The following is a 12,445-nucleotide window of genomic DNA, read 5'->3' as shown; positions in this document are numbered from 1 at the left end:
GTGGGACTCGATTCCCAGACCCGGGATCACGCCCCCTAGCTGAAGGCAGACACCCAACCACTGAGCCACCCAGGTGCCCAGGTCCTACTTTGTGCGTTATGATGTACCAGACATCATTATGCAAACTCCAACCTTCATTACACTGTAGCAACCCTGGACCACAGGTATTATTTTTATCCCCATTGTACAAAGGTGAAGAAATTGAGATCTACAGAAAAGAGTATGGAAGAGGTCCGCTTTTCTTTTTAAGAACCAAAATAATATACCTTGAATCCAAAAGGATGCCAATACACAAGGCTATTCTACTTTACAAGATGAAGCATGCAGATGTCTTCTATAGGTCTGATTATTTGCCTTGGATATGTCAGGGGAAGTCCCAATCAAAATGGTATATGAAACTGAGAAAGTTCTAGAACTTCCCTAGGTGACTTCTAGGTGTGTCATCCTCCTGATACTTCTAAATTACTTCAAAGAAATCTATCCTCATAGCACAAAGCGGAATTTCTTTGTGGGTCTTACAGTTAAATGGGAACAGCTGCTAACATCAAGAGTATGGTGGTTCTGTGAAAGCAGAGAGGTAGGCTGCAAGAACTCTCATGATTGTCCCTCTTCTTGCTCTAAGTGATGTGGCTCCTATAGAGATTCTTGCCCCTGGACTGGGAGTCAGGGCTACATTTGGCCACCAGAGGTCACATTCACTATGGTTTGAAGTAGATTTCCTTTTTCTTTTCTTTATACTTTTTTTTTTTTTTAGTTGGGGTCTTTAACCCAAGAGGCTGGTCCTTGCTAATTCTTTCTTTAAGATCCAAGACTAATTCAGATTTGTAGGTTTCTAGAATTATTAAAGGCATTCAGTCATGAGTGACTCAAGCCTTAAGGAAGAAAGAGCCTATTGTCTTCAAATGTATGCATTCATATTATAAAAATATTTCCTGGTTAGGAGTTAATCCATAACCAAAGGTGAACTTCAGGTTGAGTGAATGTGATGAACAAATATTAGGAGAAGATGGAATTTCTACCAATGACTTCAAAGATGTAAGATTTCAGATTATGTACATATAATTATTTTTAAAAGCATAAGGTACAATTTTAAAACTCTTCATCTTGCTAGGCTATCGCACAAAATGACTTGAGTGGCTTCCTTATCTTCTCTGAGAAAAGCCCGCAAAATGAACTATATACATGGAAACTGTGAAAATGATTTGTGTCTGAGGTGTCCGTGTGCAGAGGAACATTAACTTATTAAGTTTTGAGAGATTTTCCTGTTTGTCGTAGTATTTCTGTGACACTGCTGTATCGGTGACCTCGCAGGGATGCTGCATTGAGGAAGGAGGCTTTCTGGCAGTCTTCATGTTCAAGTTCACCCCCACACCCTGGGAGCCATCAACACACTGTTCAGGCTCCCTGGAATACAACAAATATTTATAAACCAACAATCTGTCGAGGTCCACTGAGGAGCCTAGGAAATCAATACGAGCCAAAGTCTCACAAAATTCCCCGGTTAGACATCTGTAGCTGATAAAACAGGCTGTGCCCATTGTCGGCGTGGTGCGACACGAGTGCAACCGTTTCCCATCAGCGCCCAAACGAGCCACAGCTGCATTCGTTCACGTCCCCGCCCTGTCGCATGACAGTGCTCTGGTCCGTGCCCAGCCGTGGGTGTGTTCCCTGTTAGTCTCCTCAATTGGAATGCTTGCTCAGTTCCTCCTCAAATCCCCCCTTCCTGCTTTTTTTTTTTTCCTTAAGATTTTATTTATTTATTCATAAGAGACACACAGAGAGAGGCAGAGACACAGGCAGAGGGAGAAGCAGGCTCCATGCAGGGAGCCCGACGTGGGACTCCATCCTGGGTCTCCAGGATCAGGCCCTGGGCCCAAGGTGGTGCTAAACCGCTGAGCCACCCAGGCTGCCCAAATCCCCCTTCCTGAAGTCTCCTTCCTTCCATCAGTATTACATGCTGATTCTGCATCCTTTGCTGCCCCACGTAAGAAATGGCTTGCAATACTTCCATTTCTTGAGGTCTGACCTAAGCATCAAAATTTTTGTAATTATTTATTTATTTATTTATTTATTTATTTACTGACATAAATTAATTAATTAATTAATTTATTTATTTATTGGCATAATTTTAGATTTGTGAAAGTTCAGCCCCCGCCCCCCCCCCGGGCGGTAATAATGCACACTCCCAACAACTGTGTCACTCTGGGGTTAAAACATACTCAAGACAATTTTTTTTTTTCTCCAGCCGTTCTGGTCTGAGTTACACAGTGGCCACATCAAATATAAATTTTTCAATTTTATTGAGCAATGAAAATCAGAGGAATAGCAGAGGAATAGACGGTGAAGTAACAAAAGCTCCCTTTGACCATGAGATGATTTATTTAAAAAAAAAATCTCTTTCTTCTGAAGGCAAACATTCACAGGCCATTGAACCACTGCTGGGGGAGAAAAATGACGAAAGCGAGTCAGTTAGAACTCGGTTAGAACACGTTGATCTGGCTGCTAATGATTACGGATTCAACTTCTAACTCTGTCCTCCTGGTGAGAGAGCAAACAGCTGGCAACCGTGGGAGCACCGGGCCCGCCGGTTCCCAGGCTGCCTGTCCATCACCTGGAGCTCCGGGCTGCCTCACACCACCTTCTCCTGGAACTAAGGTGTGGTTGCCCTCTTGCCAATGATCCTTGAAAGTCTGAGCAATCCACTGCAGAACTAAACCGCAGTGTTGCTTCTGTCTCTGGTAGCTGCTCTGCCTTTCCTCACATCAGTCTTTATGAAGTCTGGCCACCTATGAAGGAGCCCAAGCCCTGCCCGGTCGGTAGGAAACCGTCGGTTCTTTCACCTGAGGTCTTATCAGGTCCGGTGACTCCGAGGATATAGAAAGCTGGGAGGCCCTTGTCATGGTCTGGATTTAAGTTCTCCTACTTAGAGAACCCCTTCCTAATCCATGGTGGTATCCAGTCTCCATGCCCAGTTCAATTCTACATTTCTGGGTTTTTTGTTCCCTTTCCAATATGTATGGCTAGTCAAAAGCATCCCACTTCTTGTTGGTGTATTTTTTGCATATCTCATGAGAAGATGAGCACCACAGAATGCAGGGGAAGTGGTTTATTCTGTTCACCACTCTGGGCCCATGACCTGTAAGAGTGCTTGGCACATACTAGATGCTCAATTCATATTTATTCAAAGGCGGAATGATTGTTACAGATTGCACCTTCTGTCAAGAACGCCCCTCCTTTGGATCAGTGATAGGTGACTTGAGAGGAAGGAGAGAGGCAGTTTCGGGAAAGAGCCTTCAGTACTGAAGCATTCCCAGCATGCAACCCCATTCTGATTCATTCACAGGATTCAAACACTGAGTAACTGGCACAAGAAAACTGGTATTCCTAGCTCGAATGTACAGATTATCGAGATAGTATCTCTGAAAGGAAATGGGCTTCAAGGTGTGACTCATACTCCAAACATTAGTCTGTTTGTTCCCAGGTGATAACTTTTCCTGGTCCTAGCATAGCACAGGCACAGTGTTCTGTAAACAACTGATGAAATGAGTTAATCAAAGGGAACAAACAAATAGGGCATTTATGAAAGAAAGAAAGAAAGAAAGAAAGAAAGAAAGAAAGAAAGAAAGAAAGAAAGAAAGAAAAAGAAAGAAGAAAGAGAAAGAAAGAGAAAGAAAGCAAGAAAGAAAGCAAGAAAGCAAGAAAGCAAGAAAGCAAGAAAGAAAGAAAGAAAGAAAGAAAGAAAGAAAGAAAGATTTGCACCCATTGATGCAAAGAGATGAGAATGTCCTTCCCTCTTTTTCTCCACTGCCCTCAGGCCTCACTCTGGTCTTTGCAGTATTGCAGTGTGGTTCACCTTCATACTTAACAGAAGTCTCTCATGCTTTAGGATTATAACAGTTTCCACACTGGGTGAATGCTGAAATTTTATATCATTTTTGGACAGTAGTGAACAAGTAGTGCAGAACTTGAAATGAGGGATCCTGAAAGAGCAAATATTCTTCAAAATAAACTTTCCCAGATCTGTGTTTTCTTCCTGTCTATCATTTTTACACTGAAAGAAGACGAACGTTATAAACTAGCATAATGGAATCCAAGAAGGAGAGAGGGTGGTTTGATAATACTCAGTTTATCAGGGAGTTGCTAAACAAGTCAACTTCTTTTGTGGTGCTGTCTGAGGAACACGGTACAGGGTTCCAGTCTGCCACGGTCACTGTCTACCTATGCGACCTTTGGGCAAGCAGGCTGGGCACATGGGACCTCAGCCTCTGTGTCCATGAAGACAAAGGATGCGGTTGTATTTTCAGCTCCAGTGAGCTAGAGGACTCAGTGGTGGTGGTAAAGCAATCTGTTCTCCCAGTTTTGAGGATTTAATTGGACTGAGGGACCACCTATCACTTCTGTCTGCTTTTCATGTTGAGGATTTATTTAAATGTTATTGGATACAAAGAATCTGCAGATCAGATCGTTCTGGGATTTCCCTCCATTTTGAAATAGTCTCCAATTCTTTTGTCATGCCTGTGACTATTTGATTACTAAATTGTTTCTGCTTTGAAAAAACAATGTGGGCTATGGAGGAGACCGAATAATCAATTTTGCTACTCAACAGCTCCAGCAAAAGTTTTAGCTCATAAAAACTCATGGCTAAAGCCAACAGTTTGAGCTCTTTGTGAATTTGAATCTCCTTATCAGAAATTGTATGGTAATAGTGATTTTGGTTCCTGCTATTTGGGTTTAAATAAAAATCTCACATGTGTTCTGCTGCAGGATAAACATATATATCATCTTCCATATGCCTACTTATTAACTGAAATGTATACATGAGCTGTGGAATGTATCTTCCAAATAGGGACAGTGTTCGCTCTAGCTAGTCATATGGGAGGCTTGGACAGTACCATGTACTCCTATCTCTCATCAACCTCGCCTTCACTATTTTCATCCTTTGGTTTAAGAGAATCGACTAGTCAGATAAAAGCAGGCCATCTCCTAGTTATGTACTTCCAATGTAAAATCCACAATATCCATGACCTAAATCCTGAATGTCCAGCAAGCTGTAATATGAATCAGAAGGGAGAAAGACTACTTTATAAATCAATAATCATGTACACGAAGCAAGGAAAACAGATTAGATTTGCCTTTTAACGTGAGGCTCTAAGCCTAGTTCCTCATTCAGAGGAACAAATTTTTCAGATTTGTAATTGGTGGAAGGCCTTTTTTTCTAGCCATATTTATATTTCCAAACTTACCAAAAAAATTACCAGCATCTGTTTATACCTTATGAAAAGGCTGCTATAACTATGCTTGGAATATTATTTTTGCATTTGGGTGTTTTGTAATCAAGTCCAAATTTGCTCCCTCTCCAAATTCACCACATCCTCAACATGATGATCACAGAAGATTTTCTGCCTACCCATCCTGAAATTTTCCAGCAGTTTTATTAATAGCTCTCTTTATAAAGCACTCCTCTAACCGTATTCTCAGAGGATCCGTAAGGGTATCATTGTCCCTTTGCAGCCCGAGAAGACATTGTACAACAACATTTCCGCCTGCTGCTTTTGGTTTCAAATGCTTCAGGAGAAAAGCTTGTGGCCCTTTACCAGTGCTGTTTGGCCAGAGCTTTCCTCTGCTTTCTCAGGCAGTTCAAAATTTACAACAAAATTTCTTCCTAATTGGGCAGCAGAGGATCCCATTTTTATGTCAGCTTTGTCTTTATTTGTGTTGTTTCTATGTGGAACTGAACAATAACTAGAACGGTTCCCTCTTTTCCCTAAACCTTATGGATAGAAGAGTAATTTCTCCCAAGACTAAGCTACATACATAAAAATGTGGTCATCAGCACAGCTAACTGATGTCCTGATAAATGAGAAAGCTGCATCTGGTTTATTTGAAAGGGGCACATGTGACTCCCCTGAATCGTAGACATACATTCCTGCCACCAGGCCTGCTTATGAGTTCTGCACAGTTTCTGCTGATGAATCTTCTGATCACCAAATTAAGACCAGGGAGCTTTTCAGTCCCAACCCATCAGGTACCAGACCAATGGGTGCTCAGAGACCTGTGGTATCAATTTCTTGTTCATACTCTAATGTTGTGAAAACCGTTTCCCCGAGTGCTTTCAATGTGTGTATGCAAAGTGTCATTTTGGCCAATGGAAGAGACTATAAATTACCTGAGTAGAAAGAAATTCATTTGGAATGATCGCACAAAAACATGGACTTCAGACATTTCTAGCAGAGCAGCTCACATGGATAGAACAAAGACCAGACAAGAAGTGTCTCACTAAGTCATAATGAATATTCTTGCTGCATGTGAATTTTTCCAATTTAGAACTTAAAATAGGATTTTTACATGGAAGATGAGGATATGATGATGTGCTCCTCTGGGATATGTAGTGGCTGTGCTTACTCTGGGAAGCAAGAAAGATGTAGGGTGGAGTGCTGATAAATGTTTAACTGGTTTCCTGGGAAAACTATACACATACACACACACACACACAAACATGCAATAGGAATCATGCTGATATAACAAATGTATAGCATACCCTTTACAAATAATACTAAAATATATGTTACCTTTTATTATAAACTTTACATAACTCATTGATTCTCAGAGAATGCTCTTTGTTCGTTTTTTTGCTGAATTCCCTTTTAAAAAAGATTTATTTATTTATTTGAGAGAGAGAGAGAAAGCACAGGGGGAGAGGGTGAGGGAGAGAGAGAAAATCTCAAGCAGGCTCCCTGCTGAACGTGGAGCCCAGTTTGGGGCTTGATCCCAAACCCTGAGACTATGACCTGAGCAGAAATCAAGGGTCAAACTCTTAACCAACTGAGCCAAGTGCCCTCATTTTTGCTGAATTCTTATATGTGCAGCAACCTATAGTTGTAGTTCAACCATAATTTAACAAAGAGTTGACCCCAATCTACTCTTAATAATTTTTTGTCATTTATCTATGTGATTTACTGTTAAACAATTTTGCATCCTAATACAAATTACACTTATTAAAATGAAGCCTATTTCTGCTTCAGCACTAGTTGTGTGCTTTAGCACTAGTTAGGTCAGAACCTTACAGATCTGCTAGTGATGTGAGCATTTTCGCTGACTTGGACAACAGTTTTTTTAATGCATGAAGAATATTTCCCAATTTTTTTTATGCTGTCAATAATGTAATAGCTAAGGACATGACATACTTTTATTTCTGTTTTGGGTTTTGTTTTTTTTAAGGATCTTATTTATTTGACAGAGACAGAGTACAAGCAGGGGGAGCAGCAGAGGTAGAGGAAGAAGCACGCTCCCCATTGAGCAGGGAGCCCCAGTCAGGGCTCTATCCCAAGACCCAGGTATCATGACCTGAGCTGAAGGCAGATGCTTAACCAACTGAGTCACCCAGGCATCACATAACACACTTTTTAAATTTAATCTGCAATATTAATATTTTCTCCATCATTGTCTTAAGACAGTCAACAAAATAAAAATCAAGTTCTGATTTATAGTGTTTTCTAATTTCTGTGCTGTAAATACTCCAACCATGGCTAATTTCAAGCTACCACTGTGATGCCACTAAATAAGGTTGAGAAGAGATGCTCAGTAGTACAGAACTATGTAATATTGTCACCCTAGAGATACAGTAAATATTTTAAATAACCTCAAGAAAACTATTAATAGCAAAATATACTAAAATAATTAAAAAGTGATGAATTTTGAGCATTTATAACCTTTGTTTTTCATATAACTTCTTAATTTGTAGGTCTCTATGTATAATTTAAGGTCTTTTGAGATATAATTGACATATAACATTGTGTTAGTTTTAGGTACACAACATGATGATCAATATGTACATATTGTGAAATAACTACCACAGTAAGTTTAGTTATCATTCATCACCTTGAATAGTTACAAGGTTTTTTTTTTTAAGATTTTTATTTATTTGCTCATGAGAGACACACAAAGAGAGGCAGAGATGTTTTTGCTACTGAATTAAAGGTACAGAAAGAGTAAAGGCTTTACCTGACCTACTGCATTTTATGATAAGTAGATTAGAGAGTTTGATTTCTTCCCTAAGGGCTTTTATTTTTCTATATAGGACTAAAAACTCAGTGTAATTTTGTCCTTTCCACTAAATATAATTTGAGGGAAATTTGAATATTTATACCAAAGTTATAAAAAAGTGTTTTCCATGGAAAGCTTTCAAATATTGAAGTAGATTATTATTTTTAAAAAACATTTATTTATTTAAGAGAGTGAGAGAGAGCATGGCAAGGAGAAGCAGAGGGAGAGGGAGAGAAAAACTCAAGCAGATGCAGTACTGAGTGCAGAGCCCCATGCAGGGCTTGATTTCATGACCCTGTGATCAAGATCTGAGCCAAAACCAAGAGACTGATGCTTAACCAAATGTGCCAGTCAGGTGCCCCGAATAGATTATTATTTAAGCATTACTGAGACATGAAATATACTTGGAAAGGGGATTGAGATATCTAAAACTCATTTAAGCATTTGCATTTTTATATTCTAATTTTTAGTAGTTATATTTCCAAAATATGCTGCACACTTCTCTATCTTGATAAAGAGAACCATGCAGAACCAAGCTGAATCAAGTAGGAACAGGCCACCATTATAAACAGCATTTTTAAAGCAGTTATTCAGCAATGCGATTAAGGGGCTTGGGGAAATAGGACTGTGGATTTTTTTTTTTTCTTTTTTACTTGGTTTCAGACATCCATCCTCACCCAGATGCCTAATCTTATCTATCAGGGATTTCTTGATGCTGGTGTTCAATCTGTTCATCACAGCCCTTATGCCCCGTTTCTTCCTCAGGCTCCCGACTCTCTTTCCAATCTGTCTGTGGCACAGTAGTATTTTAGTAACCTTCACTTTTTTCCTCTTGGCGGGGAGGGGAGAACAGAGTCATGAGGAAAACTGATCTTTGCACTCCGTGGGAAGTAGCATCAGCTGGTAAGTAACGTTAGGCGAGGAAGCAGCGTCTGTGACAGAATAGAGAGCACGTGCCTTGCTCCCTAGAGCAGTGCTTCTCCACCTTCACATGCATATGGATCGCCTCAGAGTCTTGTTAAAATTCAGATTCTGTTCACTAGTTCCTTGACCTTGCATTTTGAACATGTCCCCTGCGGACGCCAGGGGAACCTGGCAGCCTCCCAGAGATGTCCCAGGAAGCCCCTGCTGGTATCTATATGCGTGTGTAGTTGCCTGCCCGTGAGTGCGCACTACTAGGCCTAGGAACTTGTTTCTGGGGAACGGAATACAGCAAACATGATGGGATGTCTCTTCTGAGAAAAGGTTACAAAAAGACAGTGGTTTCTCTCATGGGTATAGTCTACCGCTAGTTCTGAGGAGAGCCAGCTGCCAGGCTGTGAACTGTCCTGTTGTGAGATCTACATGATACGGAACTGATATCCCTGCACAATAGCTAGCAAGGCCGAGGCCTGCCAACTGCCACTGGCTATATGAATGAAGTTGGAAGCAAACCATCCCAGAGCTGAGCCTGGAGATGACCGCATCCCCAGCCAACGTGTTGATTGCGGGCTTGTGAAGAGAGCCTGAGCAGAGACACTCAGTTAATCCATGCCCAGGCTTCTGACTCATAGAAGCTGTGACATAAAACAGGTCTGCTGTTTACATTGCTAAGTTTTAGGGTATTTGTTATTCAGCATGAACAACTAATGCACCAGTGCTGTTGGGATATGGACATTTTGAGTAGCAAGAGCCTAAGGATCTTTCTACTTGTGGATGATTTCAGGTAATAGATGCTGGAAACAGTATCCATGGAATGGTACTCTACTGATTCACTTTTTATGGTTTGAAAAAAAAAGTTTAAAAAGTAGTTAAACATTATTGATGGAGACAGGAAACGTTCAAGGAAGTTAAGATGTTCAAGAGAGGGCCATCTGCATCTCCCACAGGACAACCTGTTTCCCATAAGAAAAGGTGATTTATTGCTTTGAAGGAGAAACAATGGATACCAGATACTCTGGTATCTGACACATGATGCTTTCAGTGGAGGTTACTTGTAAATATATTCCCTATAACATGAAGATCATAAAAAGTAGGGTATACAATGATAAAATAATCAACTAAGATAATAACATTCAGAAGATATAATTTTAAGAGTTTAGAATACAGTAAAAGATTAATGAAGCTGACATCACTGAATTTTCAATACTAAGGAATCTACCAAATTGTAATATGGCTTTTCATAATTCTCCACTTAAATGGAAGAATTCCCTTTAATTTGGTCTCCCTAAGGGAAAGTAGGGAGGAGATTCAGGGTAGGGATTAGAGTCACATTTATTCAGTGCCTCCTATAAACCAGATTTGTTTTTCACCTGTTAATTCATTTTCTTTAGAAAGGGTCTTTTGGGGGTGCCTGGGTGGCTCAGTCAGTTAAGCCTCTGTCTTCAGCTTTGGTTATGATCCGAGAGTCCTGGGATCCAGCCCCACATCATGTCAGGCTCTCTGCTCAACGGGGAGCCTGCCTCTCCCTCTCCCTCTGCCCCCTCCCCCAACTTGTGTTCTCTTTGTCTCAAATAAATAAATAAAATCTTTAAAAGAAAAAAAAAAAAGAAGAAAGGATCCTCTGTAGAAAGGTCTTTTCATGTAGGAAACATAACTGAGATACTGGCTTTTTATTGTCATCATTCATTTTTACAATGTTAATGTTGACAATTTGGTAATGTTTGAAATGTTTCATTTAATGATGCTGAAGATTACTTCTGTTTTGTATATGATGCCTAAACACTGACTATTTTCATTTGGGAAACTTTGGGTGGGACTTTCCAGATGACACTAGTTAGAGCAGTGATCTCACACCCTGAAGAGTAGCCAGTGAGAAACACTTGCCACATTTCAACATTTGCTGATAATATATCGACTGTCTTGTCTAGTGATTTATCTCATTTATTTTGTTTCATTAGCTTTAAGAATATTATTAGGCACATCTGCCATTTATTGAATGTTTTCTGTGTGCCATGGCTTTACAAATTAATTTGTCTAATAAATTCAGTATCATTATTACAATAAGTGATAGAAGCTGTTTATTATTCTCATTATGATCCCAGTCTGACATGTAAAGTGCTTGGAAATTATCACTCCTATGTTTATAATAAGAAAAAAGATGAACAAACTAAATCAACAACTCTTCTTAGATTCATCAGAGAACAGAGAACATTCATCACAGGGCAAACTGCTGCCCCTGGGAGATAAACAGGTAGTTACAGAGACTCATGGCTTACTAAGATCATAAGTCTGGAATCAGAAGGCCCAAGATAGAGCTGATATCAGTAGAAATACTTGAAACTCTAATTGATGAATTGCTAGAGGTTCAGTGTAGGTTAGATTGAGAGTTCCAAAAGGCCCAGTTTTAGATTAACCCCACGTGTTCATGAATGTCACCTCCAGGAACCCCACCAGGTTCTCACTCTCTGCTATGCTTCTGGCAGGGAGAGGGGACAAGTTACTGTTCGGAGATATGCCCAGAGCCCTCTTCTTCTTCTTAACAAGACCCACCCTCAAGGGAAACATTTTATCAGAGTCTAACGTACTGGGCATTTACCAGACCCTAACCAATGTGGGGGAAAACAAACACTCAACTCACCTAATCATGGACTCTTTCCTCACAACTTACCACCATGTCAATATGGCTCCTGGATACTAACAGAGGAATTTCAGCTAAAAGTGTCACAGGCCTCAGACTCTACTTCAGTAGTCTCCAGGAAAACACAAAGATAAGAGATTGGACAGAAACAAAGACACTAAAGGAAATTTTAGTTTCTGACAGCGACTGCTACAGTAAACAATAAACTGTCTAACTCCTAGTCAGATAAATATAAAACCTCACACTAAAGGCCTACCTAGGCCAGTTCCTCTATATCATATTCAGCTTTCAACAAAGAATTACAAGGCATGCTAAAAAGCAAAAACAAAGTCTGAAGAGACAAAGAGAGTATCAGAATCAGACTCAGATATGATACAGGTTTTGAAATTATTAGACTGGGAATTTAAAATAACAATGACAATATGCTAAGGGGTCTGCTGAGAAAAAGGGGATAACATGCAAGAACAGGTGGGTAATGTAAGCAGAGAAATGAAAATCTGAAGAAAGAATCAAAGGGAAATGCTATAAATTAAAAACACTGCAACCTAAGAATGCCTTTGATGAATTTATCAGTAGACTGGACATAGCTAAGGAAAGAGTCAGTAAGCTTGAAGATTATATAAACAGTTTGAATGGCTCTTTAAGGATACGCTGAATCATAGCCAAAGCATTATTTAATTATTTATGGGGATATACCATGTATGACCTACTATTTGCTACTACTTTGGCCAAGACTCATAAACTTATTAGCTGACTTACAGATTTGTGTCTGGAAGACATGAAAATGATTTCTCTCCAGTTGAAAAAAATTCAAAGGTTATAGTTTTATTGTCCTACTGGACA

General features: G+C 39.9%; 1 protein-coding gene and 1 long non-coding RNA gene across 2 annotated transcripts in view; one reads left to right on the top strand and one right to left on the bottom strand.

Moving 5' to 3' along the window:
• LOC111098040 overlaps positions 1 to 12,445 on the top strand; it is a 122,985-nt gene that overhangs the window by 38,682 nt on the left and 71,858 nt on the right. The window lies entirely within an intron of this gene.
• LURAP1L (leucine rich adaptor protein 1 like) overlaps positions 1 to 12,445 on the bottom strand; it is a 48,740-nt gene that overhangs the window by 2,207 nt on the left and 34,088 nt on the right. The gene's annotated exons all lie outside the window — the stretch shown is intronic.

The sequence above is a fragment of the Canis lupus genome, chromosome 11, assembly GCF_011100685.1.
Source record: "Canis lupus familiaris isolate Mischka breed German Shepherd chromosome 11, alternate assembly UU_Cfam_GSD_1.0, whole genome shotgun sequence".
Lineage (NCBI taxonomy): Eukaryota > Metazoa > Chordata > Mammalia > Carnivora > Canidae > Canis > Canis lupus.
Note: the sequence above shows the minus strand (reverse complement) of the source record. Positions and strands in the feature narration are given on the sequence as shown.